This window comes from Siniperca chuatsi, linkage group LG6 (genome assembly GCF_020085105.1).
Source record: "Siniperca chuatsi isolate FFG_IHB_CAS linkage group LG6, ASM2008510v1, whole genome shotgun sequence".
In the NCBI taxonomy this organism is placed as follows: domain Eukaryota; kingdom Metazoa; phylum Chordata; class Actinopteri; order Centrarchiformes; family Sinipercidae; genus Siniperca; species Siniperca chuatsi.
Window position 1 is genome coordinate 25,789,672 of NC_058047.1, and position 19,259 is coordinate 25,808,930.

Below are 19,259 nucleotides of genomic sequence, written 5' to 3' on the forward strand. Positions count from 1 at the left end.
TAGAACAGTTTTTGACACTCACAAATAATATCAGTGCTGTAGTGTAACTCGCCTTCCCGCAAACCCCCACATGGACATATCCGCCCCCTCCTCCTTCTCAATGGAGAAAAATCAATGTCATGTCAATCATGTTGTAGCCTAACCAATCTGATTTTATAGCAGTTACTGCATAGTTACGAGTCAGATTTATAGACTGTATGGTCAGATTTCATAGGTTTATAGTTTTATTTTTAGAGTGCACCATTCTTATGAATTTTGATATTGCTCTCAGAAATATGTAGGCTACCCTTTGTAATTAAACAATACATTAATACAGAAGTTTATAGTTTGGTTGTTTCCAATTAAATTTAAACACATCTTTCATTTTAGAATGAAGGCATTATCCTAACCATTATCTGAGGTGATTTTTAGATTTAATTTGCACCAAATAATATTGGCTTTTTAAATTTAAATCAGCATTGTTACAGGCTTTTTATTTTCTGGCTACACAGACTAGATGTCACGCTTTGTGAGTAATCCAACAATCACATATTCTGTTCATGCAAATTATAATCATTACTGGATGATGTTTTCTGAGTTGTCAGCATCACCCTAAAATACAAGAGTAACCACAAAAGCTAATATAAATAAAATATATTATTTCTTTTCAAACTCCAAGTGGTTTCATTTTAATATGTTGCAGGCTCATTTATTGAGCCTGTTTACATTGAGGCCGTAACAGGCTATGTTAATTTTGTTGCTTATTTGTCTTGCGAGAGTTGGCAACACTGACTGTATTGCACCTTGAAGCAAAATAATATCATAATTATATCAAAAAAGAATTTGTCAACTGTCGGAGAACAGTGCAATTAGTAATAGGGTTAGTGATAACTCTACAGCTTTTGAGCATTGTTCAGCTCCAACACTATTGATTCCCCTGATTAATGTCTGTGCATTACAAACAATAATTTACAGTAATCCTGGACTGCACGCTCTCCAACTGTTTTGCATGGGACTTAAGCAATCACAGATAGGAAAAGATATTCTAGCATTTATTCCATTTTGGACAAGCTGTTACAGTGGATACACAAGAAGAAGACCACAAGTATTCTTATTGTGTACCTAAATGTACCCAACTATTATATTTGATGCTTTGCTCTGTGGAAAAATGATACTTAAGTAAACTGCCAAGAATCATTATGGAGCCGTGTTATGGTATGTGGCTGACAAACAACTGGAAAACAGCTACCTAATTTAATATCAATTCAATAATGAATTCATCATTTTAGGAGCATAAAGCATTATATACCAGAATTAATCACTTATAGAAAAGAAGACTGGTGAGACATGGTTGGCTCACTGATAGATGGCGTATATGGTTTTCTGATTTTTTATCCTCAGTGGTTTTACTAATGAAGGGGACTGGAGCACAGCAAATGGGGAAGCCAGCAGGAATCAATCACATCCTCTTCTTATATCCATTTAGCAGCAGTGCAGATGGTTGGCTGAGAGCCGATATTCTATATCCCTCTAACTCCAGTGGAACATATCAAGTGCTACAGTGCTACATCTAATCTGCCAGTAAACACTGACCAGCCTCTGGATGGTGCTGACTACCATTCTGTTTACTGACATTTTATCTTATTGACTCTTAACTAATAGACCTAAATCTACTCATATACATATACCCACCAGTGCAAAAAGCAACATCTTTTTGTGCAGCTGCCATTCCAGATTTGTTGTTATTAAATATTTGAAAAATTTCAATTAATTATTCATGTGAAAGAAATGTACTGTAACTGAGCCCTCAAAATTTGCAAGCGCAGTCTCACTTAGTAAACACAATCTGTCTTTAATTCACAGTTCATCAAATGTGCACCCAGTTACAATTGTTTACAGAAAGAGTTTTTAATTGGGCACACTAATTACATCTGTCTGTACCCTCACTTGGTTTCCATATCTGCAAGGCAGGATCTGATGTGCAGCTACTGATTATGCTAATGATCTCCTGCTAATTTATCAGTACATCATCTAGCTTACTTAGCTCCAGAGCTGTCCTACTTTAGATAGATACCAGCTAATTTAACAAGTTCTACTAACTCAGTCATGGTCTATTTGGAATTAAAACTCCATCAGGACTCATCTAATAAATTATGGAGCTGCAGTAAAAGCGGTACTCAGCATTTAAAGAGTATGAAAGGTGGTTACTTTTGTTGAATCAGAAGCAAAAGTGAAAGGATTGGATTAAAAAGTGAGTTTATCTGCTCTAATGTAAACTGCTAACACTAGCATGCACTAGCTAGATAGTTACCTACAGTGACCTTGTGATACTTCCAAGGCCAAGAGTTAGCATATCATTAGCTAACTACATTATTATGTGGGGTTACAGGTTACGTTAGATAAACCCCCATTCAGGATTGACATAACCACTGTGGTCCTACTAAGCACTTAGAGAATTTAGGGTAACATTAGCAGCTATTTCCTGCTCTGCATTGGATTTGGTGAAGTTCATCCAAGATGACTTTGCCAAACTCATCGATTCATCTTTATCCTCAAATCCTTTTCTCATGTTAAAGTGTTGTTTGTCTTATATTGTTTTGGGGTTTTTTTTCAACTGAGGATGCTGGCATTTTGCCAAGGACATGCTAGCTTTAGCCTTAATCTTTATTGCATCATTACAAAACAAAATTAACATGGTATCATGCATGTAGCCATCAAATGCATATTTGAAGGTCCTTTTGCAAGTTTCTCATATTTATACGAGTAAGCCGGAAACATTAAAAAGTCAGCCTTAGACAAAGTTTTCAACCAACTTACAGAGTTAATGTTAGTTAGCTAGCTAGCTAAAGCTAACAAAGTCTGCGACAGTCTGTTTTTAGACACTTTTTAGTCAGCAACAGTCATAAAATCAACAGTCTGTGACTAAAAATGAGAAGCCTGCTTTTGTCAACCTCTGTCTGAAATCAAGGAGTGATGAGTCTAACACTACATCTAAATTTCTCTCTCCATGGTGAAACACCAAGCTGGAGTTTTGAAATTTACACACCCTGGAGGTCGTTTTGGTAAAGCTTTTGGTGTTTGGGGGGGATTTAACCGGCTTAATGTGGACGTGATCTGAGTAACCATGGCGGGCGGGACTTAGTGAAGGGTTAATTGTGATAATATGTCGATAGTTTAAGTCATTTGCCAAGCAAAGATGCAAACATTCCCGGTCAAGCTCATCAAATGTGTAAAGTGGCTGCTTTTGTGTCGTTTATATAAGTGTAAGTTGAATACCTTTTGAGTTTCGGACAGTTAGTCAGACAAAACAAGCATTTTGACGATGTCATCTTGGGGCCATGTAAACTGTAATGGGCATTTTTCATTACTTTTTGGCACTTAATCAATAATGAAAATCATCAATTGTTGCAGCCCTACACTGTTACAATACACTATTGACTTTACAGTATGTGGTTTAGTTACTATTTTTCACCTTGAATATTTGTTCGGCACAGCATGCCTTCACATCAATGATTATGAGAGAGCAGAACTTTAGGATGGAGAGTCTGATCCAGTGTCCTCTCTGCTGACTCATCCTCCTCAACCACTAAGCAAAGTCACACAGCACTCTCTGTGCCTCTCAGTCACTGCTGAAAGCTTCAAAACTCAGGGACAGACAGCACGTCCTTATTTCTTCCTCTAACTCAAGTAGTACCTGGGAGAGTGCAGTATGAACAAAATCTGAAGAGAGACCAAAATTCTTCCCCAGAGCCTTTGATTTTGCTTAGATGTATGTATAAAACAGTATAATGATGCACATTGATACACACTGAATTACATAACACCAAAGCACTACAGTGAAACATTAACATGTCCCTTAATGTCCTGATCCAAACTACGGTATTCTTGTAATCTTAAAAGGCTGAACTGAGTGCGGTATTCAATTTTTGTCAATATCTTCAGATATAACTCCAGGTCTGTTTGTGTGAATTTAATTACTGGGGTGGAAGCAGGAAGCTTAGTTACGCTCATGGCTGCAATAATTTAGTGTATTTTCTGTTAGGCCAAAAAGAAATGATTAACAAGGCAAATTTTTGATAACATTTCAGAATTAGCTCTGCATTTCTGAACATTTCCCCCTCATAAGCTTTTCATGCTCTTCAGCCATTAACACTGAACACTGTTTTAGAGATTACGATGGGATTCAAATGATTAAAAGTAAAATCCAAAGCAAAGGCAGAGATAACATAGCAATAACCTCTTTTCATTCAGGTCATCACAGAGGTGTGTTCTCACAGGGCAGTTGGTTTACAGAGAAAACTGTGGCTTATTAAATTTCAAAAGGAAGGGCAACATTGAACTACAAGAAGTTAAGCTATAATTTATACCGCCTGGCTACAGGCCAATAACAAACCTTAAGCAAAACTAATCATGTAATGAGAAACAAATGTAAAAACTGACCAATGCCATCTTTTTAATGAAATTGTTTTTGTCATGTAATCCACATGAAGAGGTTCAGTGAGTACTTATCGCAAATATGAGACAGCTAGATAGAAAAGGTCGACTGGTTTGGTATTAAACTAGGTACATAACGTACAGGATGGTACATATTCCCTTCGGTGTGAAAGCAAGGATGCAACATTTATTGTTAGCACCTAGTTTTGTGTTTGATGAATTCTTCCACAGATTCCAGGCCATCTGTGCAAATGTCTCATCTTGACATTTAGGCTATTCAATGTAGCTTTTTCTTCAGTGTCTGGCACCTACTGATTACCGTCACACTCTAATTGGAGTGGATAAAGTGTACAAGTTCCAATTGTGCAAATGGCTACCTTAATAACAGGAGAAAGCTGTCCACCGTCCAACCTGCGCCTGTTAATAAAGATCCAGTGGGCTTGTTTTAAGAACAGCTCATTCAAGTCCTGATCTGCTACTGGACTCAAAGGGGGACCTCCAAATGAATATGCTAATGTGCTCCGCTTGTTTTACCTTAATTAGTGACTGTCTGGACTGTGGAGGGGTGGGACGCTGCATTGTTTGTTGTGATTTCTTGATAATTTCCCAATTAAGAGCCCTGCCTTTAACAAAATGATTGATTTTCAATTTCACTTGCTTTTGCTACAAGCCTACATTATAGTGTCTTGGAACAGTGGCAAAATTTTGTTGTGATTTTTGGTCACTTCTGGTCACGGGCATGTTCGTTTTTACATATAGTAGCTTTACTCAAATGGCTGTGGTCATTTTGGAGGAGTTATTCTTTTCTGTTACGTAGCTGCAGTAGGGGTTAGAGAGGATGAATTCCTGAGGTTACATAAGGCATTTAAATCTTTAACATCCTACTGCAGCACTGTATGTGAACTTGACAACCTCATCTTCCATTTAGACCTGCAGTGATTCCACATGTCCACATGCTGGCATAGAAATAGACAACACCATCTGATGAGACTGTTCAAAAAATAAAAAATAAAAAATAAAATAAATAAAGCTAAAAAAATCTCTGCCTGCCTCATCACCACTGTTTTCAGTTTTGACTCTCATTAAATATCATTGAACTGCAACTACTCTGCCTAGTTTATCTGCGTTTGTGTCTTTTCCCTGTTGCCTGGCATTTCTGCCTTAACATCTGGAGGAAGTCCATCAATGACTTTCATAGAGAGACAGTTCTCTCTCAGGAATGCCAGAAAGTGTCTGCAAAGTCTTGGCTGAGGAACTCCATACCTGCGTGAGCCACGGAGTTCCTCAGCACCCACAAACCTGTCCCAGGTTCCCAGCCCTCAGCATACTAGCCACCCGCATGCTATCCTTCAGGCCAACTGCCTGTCCTGAGCTGGCTAGCCCGCCACCTGCTTGCGCTGAGCTGGCTAGCCCACCACCTGCATGTCCTGAGCCTACCTAGCCCACCACCTGCATGTCCTGAGCCTACCTAGCCCGCCACCTGCATGTCCTGAGCCTACCTAGCCCACCACCTGCTTGTCCTGAGCCGACCTAGCCCACCACCTGCTTGTCCTGAGCCGACCTAGCCCGCCACCTGCTTGTCCTGAGCCGACCGAGCCCAGCACCTGCCTGCCTTGAATTGTTCGTACCTTCAATGAACTGTTTAAGGAGCCACCCAGACATCCAGCAGTTATCTTTCGAGGGAATCTGCCTGGCCATTTTCTCTGGGTCTTATGGAGGCCACAGAAGATGGCGTGGTTGCCGTGGCTCCCAATACCTGCGGCTGCCCAGCATCATGGCGGTCCTGCTGCCCAGCACCACAGAGACTCCGCTGTCCTGTGCCAAAGAGATTCAGCTGTCCAGTGCCACAGAACAATAGCAAGCCATCTTGACAGTGCTGAGATTTGAGGGGACGGAGAGCCCGAAATGGAGGATCGTGGGTTATTTGCTGTGTTGCATCATCCACTTTTATTTGACCCTCTGTGTCGGAGTAAAAACTGTTCCACAAAAGAGCAATGGTTTGTAGACAGTTATGAGACAGGAGTAGATGATATAAATACATCTTTTGAATAATCGGTGTTAGCGATCGAGCTAACAAATGTGTTAACTAACCACTTGCAAGCTTGTTAATTTGGAGAGCTATATTTTCCCTTCATTGAACGAAATGGTGTGCAATGGTGAATAAAATGCAGGGGGAAGTAAACAGAACAGTAGAGAGAAAATAGTGAGCTGTAACTGACTTGCGCTAGCCTGGCCGGGCCGGTTAGCAAGTTAGCTCGCCAGCTACAGCAGTTCACCAATTAGCCCTGTGAGTATTTCACATGGATGCGCAAATGTCACTTTGTGGTGTGACCGCCACTTTATTCAAGATGACACTGATGACATTGTCAGGGTTATTTTCTCAGACTTTAGAAAGCTTCTTCCAGACCTACACAAGACATTATACAACTGTTTTGCAGGCTGAGGAGTACTCCCCCTTTAAATACATTCCAGGTTACTATATAAATAAAACTTACTGACTTACTTTACTATGTTCTTAAACTAGACTGTCAACGGAAAACAGTTCGTATTATTCAGACCCTCAATGCACGTCTCTACACACTATCCCTGTTGATGATATACAACCACACTGAGTAAGCTATCAATTATGTAGTCACCTCATAGACATCTTAATACTATTAACACAGATAGGGGATTCCTGCATAGTGGGTTTCCAATTATAGCCTTGATTTTTAAATTAAGTCTCTACTTGGTCTGTTGCTTCAAAGACTTTTTAGAGTGAGTTAGCAACATGAGGGCCAATTAACAGAGAGAACTGAGCACCTGCTGCTGCACAACCTGCACTTTCACCACCAGAACTCCGCTGAGCACAGTCAGCAGACACCTCATCAAGGCATCTCTTAAGAGCTCAAAATGCAATTTTACAGCATGTTAAAGGCCCAACACAGTTGGGCTCAAATTAGGCTCTGCCTCCCTCCTGCCATTTGTGAACTACGTATCCATAAAATTAGTTACTTAAGGATTCTCTCACCTCTACACCTAAACAATCACAGTGAGTAAAAAACAAATGTGAACCAAATATGCTAGAACAAAATTGATAAATCCCTACAAGGTATCACAAGAACTGTAGATAATTGTATTCAATGAATGTGATTAGAAAGAGTGCCCTTAGAAACAGAAAAACTCTTTTTAATGACAAAATCAAGACCTTAGTCTTTTTCAGCATTATCAGAACATGCACAGTATATAGTGTATGTGTGCAATAGGCGTGTGCCATATCATATCGTTCAAGATAATACCAGTATAATTATTAATATGATTTTCAAAAATCATATCATGATAATGGTAACATTCCAACTTGTTGACATAATGATGTTGTACTGTTATGCACAGCAACAACAAGCATGGCTGAAAGCAAAACTAGCATTGCTTCCGGCTTCACGGTGAAGGAGTTGGGTCCAAAAAGGGGAGCTAGAGGAGCTGGAGGTGGTGTTTTCCACACATAGACTTTACTTGGTCAAGCACCCCAATATATTAACGCCATCTGCAATCGATTAACTATTGGACAATCTCCTCTTGCTCTACCCCTCATTGTGCGGTCTACTGACAATCGCACATGCTCTGCACTGAAACACAGTGAGAGAGAGAGAAAGAGACTTATACCTACCTACTTATGTTGTTGTTTAGTAAAAGCTTGTAAGTACATTTGCAGTCCTTGCTATTAATCTATGGACCAGACAATGCACACACGCACGCGCGCACACACACACACACACACACACACAGTATAATAAACTTCCAATTACCACTTCTTGCTGAGCTCTATAAAGCAGAATAATAAAGTTGTCCATCCAGCCCTGAAGTTATGTGCCAAGCAGCCAGGTAAATCCACTGCTGGTCACTTGGCGGAGGGCATCATGGAATACCCTTGAGGACTTGGCAGCCAATCATAGCATGGCAGTGTTTTCTGCATGGGCCCAACTCCCACTCACAAGGAGATGGATAAAAATAAAACAGTGCGTGTCATGCCTTGCCTTCGCACGACACTGGGATGACAGCTTTGCACACTTGAGAGAGGTAGATATCTAATATTTAGCAATGAATGAAGGAACAGAGAAAAATGAGTGGTTAGGTATGATTGTCCTTGCTGAGGAAGGAGAGCACAGAGACCTGGAGAAGATACAGAACAGTGGGAGAGATATGGACTCTTGCATCTGTGTACTTGTTTATTCATAATCACAGCAGCTGGCATACAGAACCCAACAGGAGAAAGCCAAACAGCAGATGGCCTCCAATGAATTTCCTTCAGTCTAAGTTAACGAATTACACACGCATTAACAAATCAAAAAGGAACTGCCACCTTTAGAGCAGTGAAAAATCTTCTGCAATGAAACTTTCTAGTTGACAAAATACTGCATTAGAAAAAACAACTCTGGTTGACACAAATTCCAGGGTAAGGTGCCTTGCTCAAGGGATAGTCCACAGACAGAATCAGCATCACGTCATAGTTTACTTCACCTAAAGCCACACCACTCATTTGAAGATGTAATAAAGGTCTAAAAACTGTTGTGTCCCAGGATATACCTCATATATATAAATATCGCTTTTCTACTTTTTACTTGAGTTGTCTCCACCGCGGCCTCTCTGCTCTGCTGTGCGTGTGTGTGTGCACGCATGCGTGTGTAGGCGCTGAGCCCCGCCCTTGGTCAAACACGCAGAGGAGAGGACAGAGAGGCTAGCGCGACCAGAAAATATTTCTTTACGGATCTGCATGATTCACATGGGTCACATTTTCAGGTCGGATTAATCTGGAAAAATCACATCCCTGATTGCTTATTTCTTACATACCTGCTGCATTTTTTTGTACAGTGATGTTTTGTGGTATGTTTAGTCACTTTAATTACGACGGGTTCGCACATGTGCGATGAATTCGGTTCATTTTGACAGACAAACGGCATCGAAAATATAACCTCCTTGGCGGAGGTAATTATGTGTGAAGCAAACAAACTGGTTCGAATAAGTTACAGCTATGTGCTTTACTGTTATGTGTTTTTGTGAATAAAAAGTAGAACTATCCATCTGTTGTCTATCTGGAAGTAAATTGTGACATCCAGCCTCTTTGTTTGTAACTTCCATGTTTCATGACATTGTAAGCAGTTAGAATAATGAAATTACTGTGGCCAGTTTTTGTTAAGCCTTGCTCTCTCCTGCATGGTTATAAATGAGTGGATCTGCTTTTTACCACGCTACCATGTTAGGTGTACTTATGAGGCAGTAAAGCATGATAAAAAAAAAGGCTTGATTTTTGAGTGCGCTGTTGATGTTGACACACTCTTGTCCCACAATGCAATGCACAAAAGAAATGTAGGAGTTACTCATAAATTAAAAATTGTGGTGAGACAGCAACAGAAAGATCTTGAAATACAATAAAATAAACTGTTAAATCTTTAGACAAACACTTTACTTTGTTTTTGAGAAGTTTAATTGGCAGCATTCTAAAGTCGCATTTGGTTAATTTCCTGGTTGGTATTAAACAGGTAATGTATGTTGATTTTGTGTATAAACTAACTACAAAAACTGTATACTGTTGGAAGATTAGTCAGTGTATATAGATTTACTATATGCTGTATGCAGTTAGTCTGCAGTATGGAATTGGGACACAGCACAAATCTTTAACCTATAGAGTAACTTCTCCGGGTAAAACCTGAGTGAGCACTATTTATAGTATAGTACTATTTATAACACTGTGATTTTAGTTGAAAATCAAATATCGTCAGTTAAATTAGATAGTTTAAGCTAAAATCAGGCTACATTTGGTTAATAAGGTCACGTTTTTTAACCATCTGTCGCAATGTTACAGCACATACAGTATAAACATTGTTACAAAGGCCTTTCAGCATATTTTCATGTGTCAAGTTTGATAAAGAACACATTTAAATCATAAAGCTCTGGTCCATCCACACAGGTGTTTTCACTTAATTTGTCTGATTAAACCTCTCCTCAGGGCTGTGTGGGTGTGTACAGTGAGTGCACACTGTGTACTGTGCTTGATTGACATCTCCCTGCACCTGTTAGGGTAGGACAGCTTACACCTTACACCAGAAAATTTGGTGATGTCATGTAACTTCCAGCATAGCTCCGCCCACCCACAACTTTAGCCGAGGTCTAATCAGCCAGAATTGAAAACACCCGTGTGTGTACCAGGCATGTTATACGTCAGTTTAAAACAAGACAGAACCACCTTTATTAAATTTAACATGAAAAATGGTCACCAACATGTTACTATATATGTTATAGGAAAGCAGGCTACATAGACATAGTTGAAAAACAGTTCATATGGATGTAACAATGCTGACCAAAGTTTTGTAAAGCCTGCAGAGGTCTGGAGACATAGACCCTTCAAGCTGTGTTGTTTCTACCCATGTTCACAAGGAGAATCCACTTTAAGTTGAGTGCCATATTAAGGCAGCATCAAGAAAAAAAGTAAAAAAGTGGTTAAGATCCACTGGCGTTACACATCAGACCGGTACAATTAAACTGCTAAATGGCAAATAACAGGCGCTGTCCCTCAACTGTGTACTGTCCTACTAGCTTCACTCTGTTTTATGCTAGTGAAACTTTCTGGCTTAGATGACATGGCAATCAAAGCATTACATATCAGCTAAGCATTAGGACAGACAGAAGTCAAAAGTCTTCCAGTAATTATTACGGCAGAGCTAACACAAACATAGAAATGGTTTCTACCAATATATCACTGACCAGAGCCTCCATTTTTAGCCATGCTGGTGGCATGTCTCTAGGGTTGGCAATGTTAGTCTGTCTGTCTGTCGGTCCACCACTTTGGTCCAGGCTGAAATATCTCAACAACTACTGGATGGACTGCTATGAAATTGTGTACAGACATTCATGGTTCCCAGACGATGGATCTTTATTAACTTTGGTGATCCCCTGACTTTTCCTCTAAAGCCACCATGAGGTTGACATTTGTGTTTTTTAGTGAAATGTTGGCTGGATTGCCATCTGCCATCAGCATCTGATGAAATGTTTTATTTGTCTAATACTTTGGTTTATGACCAAATACTTGCGAAATGACATTCCCATTAGCATTTAGCTCAAAGCACTACTGTGCCACAGCCTTACAGAGCTGCTATCACTGCTGACAACCAATGAATGAACCAAGGAAGTTATGGATTTCAAAGGATCTATGTATTTATTTCTTGAGTCGTTTTAGAGACTCTCTCTCCTGTCTGGCTACATGCCACAATCTATGCAGCATTGACTGCTTTTACAATGTGTGTCACATGGACTGCACCTGCAAAAAATTTGCAACATGAACTCTTACCAGGACACGTCCATTTACCAATACCTCTGAATAATGGATGAACATGCTTTCAAACTCAACAAAGGCTGAGTCTCCCATGCACACATAAAGCACTCAGAAAGCCATTTCAGCTCTTATGCAGTCTAATGAGGCATTTGATGTTACTAAAAGCAATAGCCACACACACGCACAAATACATACATAGTAAGAGCACACCAGTGTTAAAATATATGACTTTTTTGGTGTTTGTGATTGCCTTGGTAAAGGAGATAGAAGTCATATGTCTACTGTTTGAGGCCAGAGGGCGTCAGACGGACAAACGTGATGTTTTAATGTTTAAATTTGATTCCATTCTCACGAGGCAGAGGGCAGCTGGAGGCTGGAAAAATGAAAACAGCGTCCTCTCAGAGAAAGAGGACACTGCTTTCATTTCTAGTTGTCCAGACATATAGTATGTTGTGCTACTTCTAATCAGAAATACTCATGTTCACAGTGTTGAATACAGCAGATAAAAATCTGAATTACATTATACACTCAGCTCAAATCAGCAGTAGTGAGGTTAACTAAACAAATGTATAAAACTGGCTGCAAATATGCAATTAACAGGTGTTGAAAGTGTTCAATACACACTGCTGAATATGATCTCTCATCATCCATGGCCTCAGTTAAATAGGAAGAAAATACACACAGCAAATACAAAACATTTAATAAGTGTGATTATTGTTCAGGTTACCATTTACCAATTAAATTGATCACAAGATGGTATAGGTCACAATCTGGGTGGCCAACTTGGCCAACAATTTCCCTGTGATCAACCTTATTTCTCCTAACCCCAGACCAACTGTTTACAAATTCATCTGGAATAATAACACAGCTTCTACTTGCCCAAGCAGCAGAGACTTTAGAGAGTGCTACAGTACTTTTCTCCCACATGGCCAACAATCAGAACACTTAACACTGTAGCTGGGCTGTAAACCAGCACAATGCTACTAGAGATATTGGCTGTTATGAAATATCCAAATCTTGAAAATAACAATTAACAAGTAAAAGTTATTACTTCTTATACAATCAAGATAGTTATAATGCCATCTAAAACCTTAATCAAACATCCTATGCTCCCCTTATTACAATCCTTGTATATTTTCAGTGTCCTACATTCTATGTGTGCTGTCCAAGGGGCAGCTTATTCTGAACAGGGCTAAACTTTAATGGTTTTAGTCTCTCTATTCAGATTATCTATTGTCAAGTTGTCTACACCAGAGACCAATGCCTCTTACTTAAATATTGATACAATAAATACATCCAATTACCTTAATTCATTTTAAAGAAAGAAATTCTTCAATTTGGACCACACATCATATTTCCAGCTCTGACTGTTTCCATATTCCCCTCAGGAGTGACACTGGGTACCCAGTGAACTAAATAATGCATAAATCTATTTGGTGCACAGAATCATTAAGTCCATTCTGCTAATTAAACACTGACAAATGAAGTTTTTTGTAGTAAATTAGGTTGCAACAACATACTCAACAGGAGTATATTCTAAATGACTCACATGGAAACACATGTTTCTTTTTATACTAGCAACACATTATTAATTTTTTTAAGTTGTATGTATGGAACACCAATAAATTGTGCATCAATAATGCAGTCTGCAATAGTATAGAGAACTGCTATAAATGTTGACCCTCACTTTAAGAAGTCTGAGAATATTCTAAAAATTTAAGAATACAGTATAGCCCGACTATTGCACAACTAAAATAGACTTCCAAGGTAGTATAGGATGAACAATTTAAAACAAAAAGTACCCTGTAGCTATGTCTGGGCATCAGAGTAAATTGTCTGCAGACCTGATTACTGGATGTCCTGACAAATCTGTGCAGTTTGGTTAGTTTTCAGCTAACACAAGAGGAAAAAGACTGAGAGCTCTCATCTTACAGAATGTTGCTGGTATTTTGTTCAGTGACAAACACTGGACTGTGACAAATGGAACTGACTGTAATAATTTACACCCTTTGTCTCCTGTTAATTAACTGAAATTTCATTATCCCGGTATTCATAAGGTGCAATTTCCTTTGCTATTAAAAGTAATAACAAGGGGCAGCACAGGATTATATTTGGCTAATATTGACCAAAGTGCAGTAGTGGTAACAATGAGGTTAGATTCAGTTAATCAATTCCTCACTAGAATAATTTCTTCTGAACTGAATTGATTGTACTGTGAATCAAGCTTGTTTAAACCAGTATTGACTGTGCCAGTTAATAGTAAGAATGAGTCCATGTGTAGCAAAGCACCATGTGCAGCTAAGCCATTTAATCTTCTAGTAGGAGTACTAGGCACTTTTGCTTTTTCTGATGTTTGTACAACACACTTTCCATCCTGACACATCTGCAGTTGCCATATCAAATACACTTTACGTCATCATTTTTTTAACACTAGAAGGCTGAAAGATTTAAAAACAAACCCAGCAACAGAACATTTAGGCCTTCAACTTCTCACGGCAACAAGGGCATCCCAAAGGAGTCTTCAAGCCTGTTTTCTTGACCCTAGCAAACAGCCAGAGCCAACAAATATTTTGCTTCTGAGTGCATCATGAAACCAGTGGGTCAGACTGATTTGGCCTCAGCTTTTGCTTAAATGCACCACATAGGCACAAAGAATTATTTTAAATTCTAATTAAGAAAACAACTTCATCAAAATTTGGTCAAACAGCATCTGGCTTCGTAATAAGACAAGACCATGAGTTTTTCACTACACTCACAGTCCATGCCTCACACGTTAACAAAAGGGTCCCTCCACTGCTAAAGAAGTGCACCTGCTACCTTCACTCTCAAATCTCAATCTTATTAATGCTCTTAAAGGTTTGTTTCCACATGTGTGCAACAGGCCTATGCTTCTAATTATGACCCTTTGAGAAACACACAAAATGCTAATTTTTTATTTATATAAACCAAACAATTCAATTACACATGTAAATATCCCTGTAATTTATATGGTCATAATGACAGACTAGCCTAATCTAGTTTTACCGAAAAGCTGCAACACATTTGTACATTGGCATGGAACCAGTCTATAACTAAATATAGTTTTGATATTTGGATCGAACAGTCATGATGGGCCCAGAAAAGAAATGCTGACTCAAGGCTGATCTCACACTGTGAAATTCTAGCCTGTTTACCTTTAGATCCTTGTTCCACAGCAGAAACAAAACAAGCATTGTAACCATTGTGTTTGGGATCAAGGCTTGCCTTTGCTCCAAGACCTTACTATCCCACAGCTACAGGAGTGTGTGTGGGACAAAGTACTCATCTAAACAGACATCAGCTTCTAAAGAATCATTCAGGTTCCAGGAATAAAAATAGACAAAAAGATTCAAACAGGGCCTGGAGATGCCTTCCTGACCTTCAAAGGATGCACTATAAGGGGCTGTGGAAAGACAGAAATACTCAGCATCTGATTATAAAGAACAAAAACTAATGTGTGAATCAAAAATAGCTGTCACTGACTGAATACAATGACATGAGTGGTCCTACACTGCTGCAGCCCCATGGCATCTCTGCCACCTGTTTCTCTGCAAGTCAACTGGTAGTGATTCACTTCTTTGTCCACTGCGTTAGATAAAACATTAAAACCTATGTTAAACTGGAGTGAAGAATGTTCAGCTTCCCTCCACACCATAAATCCCAGCAGGACCTTCTGAATGGTGCTCACACTGGCATCTCAATGAGACAATATACTCTGACAGTCATATCTACTGTATATAACAGTGCTAATTAAAAACATGAACTAACATCATTTTAAAAAATGACAGAACTCATCAATAAATAAAAACCCTTTGAACACTGTACCATTTTAAGGCAGCATTCAGGCTAAAGCAGCCCCATGATGAGGGCTCATCTGGGGAGCTGGGGAAAGGGTAAACACTGATGGAGACCTGCTGAACTCAGTGAAGTGTCACATCCCATGCTGGGTAAATGACAGCCTTCCTCCACAGCGGGGATTTCATTCACAAAGCCGTTCTGTTTGAGCAACTGGGATTATGTTTAAATGGTATTCTCTGTCTCTCTCCTTCGAAAGATCTCACATTAAGCAAGAGCCCAATCTATTTCTAAGACACACAATTTAGAGAGAATGGTCTGCAAATAGTCTCTCCAGCTGAATGATGTGAGGTACTTTAAAAGTTCCTGAATCTATTCTTGAAGTTTTTCTTTAACATTTATTCTAAGAAAGCAGGACGAAGTTACATTTGTACTAAGACCCGCACCCACTCTCGCTATTTTATTCTTGCGCTCTATAAAACTGTGTCGTCAGATATTGCTTCCATCTTTTCACTGGCACACAGGTGGGTGGAACTGAATGAGACAGTTTCTCTACATCACTGCATGGGCAGCAGACAGATTTGCAATCCTGTATTATTTAGAGCAGAGTGTATAAGTGAGGCTGTGCTTTCCCATGGGGCTTTAGGAACACGCCCACTCAGCTGTGCAGCATATGTATAGAGCTACCGTCACTCTGCTTGGTATTCCTCGGCTGCAGACCAGCTCCTGCAGGACTGAAAGCACCTCTGAGTAAGTCAGAAAATGTTGCAGTTCATTTTAAAAAAACAAAACTACAGTCATCAATACTATTTTTAGGCTCCTCAGTTTTTCTAAGCATCTTCAGGGATGTGCAATATGCACTGAGAAATGTGTCGCATTAGAATCATGCACCTTGTTCTGCACCTTGTTCTCTGCCATGTTCACAATCATAGTTTAGCATGTTAGCATGCTAACATTTGCTACTTAGCAATAAACACAAATTACAGCTGATGCTGATGAATGTCATTAGTTTTGCAGGTATTTAGTCATACACCAAAGTACTGGACACATTTTTGACCTGACAATGGCACTAGATGAAAAGTGGGTTCATCAAAGTTATTAAAATTCATCAGGGGATCACCAAAGTCACTGGGATTCATCCTCTGGGGAGCGGGAATGTCTTGAAAAATGTGTTGCCATATTTCACAGGATAAGTAAAAACTATGACCTGCTTGTGGCGCTAAAAGAATAGTCAGGGAATAACCAAAGTTATTAGGATTCATCTTCTGTTGACTATGAATGTCTGTGCAAAAAGTCATGGCAATCCATCCAATAGTTGTTAAGATATTTCAGTCTGGACCAAAGTGGTGGAACGACCGACAGAGCGACATTGCCATCCATAGAGCCATGCCTCTAGCACGGTTAAAAATAAGGTAAGGCGGTTCCACTCTTAAGTATATAAAAAAAAAAAAGTGCGCCGGGCTAAGAAAAGAACACACATGCTCCAAGACGTGTTCTTGCCCCAAAGCCATGGTTGGAGGGACTAGCCTGGCAAGTTGCTGGGATTGATACCTTTTGATCAATTACACCCATTAAAGGGCAGCTGAGCCGATCAATAGCAGATCAAAGCTGTCAGGGAGTCGTTTCCCCCAGTCCATCAGAGAAGAAGAACATTTGCCGGGAAGGCGCAATGGGATGTGAAATGAAAGAGATGATCAGTTATCTTTAGATGCAGCTAGATTATCAATGCAGAGCTGCTGCTCAGGAAACATAGGCTGGACTCCCACAGACTTCAATCTTCAAGTCAATATCGACAGCTGTGCCACACTTCAGGGTTCAGTTTCAGTGGGATGTGAGGATGTTGGGACAGCTAGGCCCCTCAAAAGAGCAGATATTATCAAGATATAATTGAGATTCAAACCTGTATGAATTTATCAGGAGCATCCTTTCACTTAATGACTGTTCCAGTCAAAAAAATGCTGAAGAGGAGCTGGTGAGGTTCAGCAGAAGAACGGGAGATCAACAGCACCAGAGAGCTGACCAGTCAAGCCCTGTGACCTGTCCCCACTCTGCTCTAACCAGCCGACTGAACTCACCTGCTCCACCCTTCACACACGAGGCTCTATACACAGCATTACATGCTTTTGCACAACAAGAAAAGGATAGTGTGGTTTGGGGGTTTTCTAGAAATTCCAGAGCCCAACGGCAATTCTGCTGAAATGTATTGTTTCTTGGGTGTGGCATCATATTATCCTGGTTCATTTACTATACAGTACCAAACCAAGCTCATGTGGATCATTTGTTGATCATTTCCTAAACCTAGCGTGGTACTGCAGCAGTGAAAAAATTAATCTGCTCAGTTACTCAAATGTTCTTTCAAACATGCACTTCAATCTTCAAATTGTCACACAAATATTATACTTTGTTCTGTGTCTTTATGATGAATATAGATGACTACTTAATAGCCTGTGTTACAAAGAAATTATTCTTTGTCATTTTCCTAAGTTGTTGCATAGAGTTCCAAGGAGCTGGAACAGAAAAGACTAAACAAATAAAACAAACTAACCTACTAATCACAGCAGTGTTCTCAACACATTTCATCTCCACCCTCCTCTGATTCACACCAGCAAGACATTCTCCTCGTTGAATATTTGTCTCAGTTTCTGTGAGGAAATGACTGCACATACAGGCTCCACATACATTATCTACACATCAAGTCCCGGAAGTCAGTTTCAAATCATACTTGCCAATACTGAGCCAAAGCCTTACATATTGCTGTACTGTATGCAAAATGGTTGGAAAATCACATTCCAGTCTTTATTGGTGTATACCAATCCAGAGAGAATTATGACTTGGCCTTTGTTTGTACAGTATTTCTACACTTCCCTCTGCTTATTGTACAATTTCTGTATAAAAGGCTGTTTCTTATTGATGTGTGCATGTGTGTGTAAATATGTAGTATCTATCTGCATCTGTGGTTTCAGTGAGGAAATGTGTCGGCTGCCTGCCTGCCCGGGCAAGCCAAAACTCAGTTTCATTTGCTAAGAAAGCTGTTCCCTGGAGACACAGTGATTGATGCATTAGACAACCAACCAAACCCTACTTTGAAGCATACTGGCCCGGTGATTCAGCAGTATTTTGAAGCCAGCTCTAGTTTGTGCGACGGCAATCTCTGTGCAGTGAAAGATGGAAGATGGCATTTTGATTCAGTGAGCAAAATCTCGTGGCAGCCATGCGGATGCATCTACCAAATGTATTCCCAACTGTTTCTAAGGTGAAATGAAGCATGCAGCAGGGGATTACCTCCAAACAATTAGTTTTTACAAAATACCAGGCAGTATTGCTCCTTTGAAAACTTGCCTATGGCAAAAAATCTATGACCCAATAAATGCAGGGCAGTAATCTGAGGTGTTCTAACAATGACGTGGTTGATTGCACTGAGGCTGGCGCTTGTAAAATGCTGTTTCCACCAGGAGCGTGGGCACACAGACTTGGAAACAGCTGATTGGCCTGCTTAAGGCCTTCAGCTTTGTCAAGGAAATCTTTAGCCAGCCTCCTTTGTACAGGCAGTGTAGAAAACACCCAAAGAAGTATGCAGGAGGACAGACTTCCTGACAGCTCATTTAACATTCTGCCTGCTTCCACCCACTTAATATAGAGCCCCCACCTTTCTGATGTTAGCTGATTCTTTTATGAAAAACAGAACATCATGCCAGCTTTCCCTTTATAGACACATTTTTGAGACACT

At 39.8% G+C, this 19,259-nt stretch overlaps 1 protein-coding gene across 2 annotated transcripts in view; it reads right to left on the reverse strand.

Annotated features, from left to right (window-relative positions):
* The window catches only part of rab6ba (RAB6B, member RAS oncogene family a), a 50,906-nt gene that overhangs the window by 28,338 nt on the left and 3,309 nt on the right, over nucleotides 1-19,259 (reverse strand). The gene's annotated exons all lie outside the window — the stretch shown is intronic.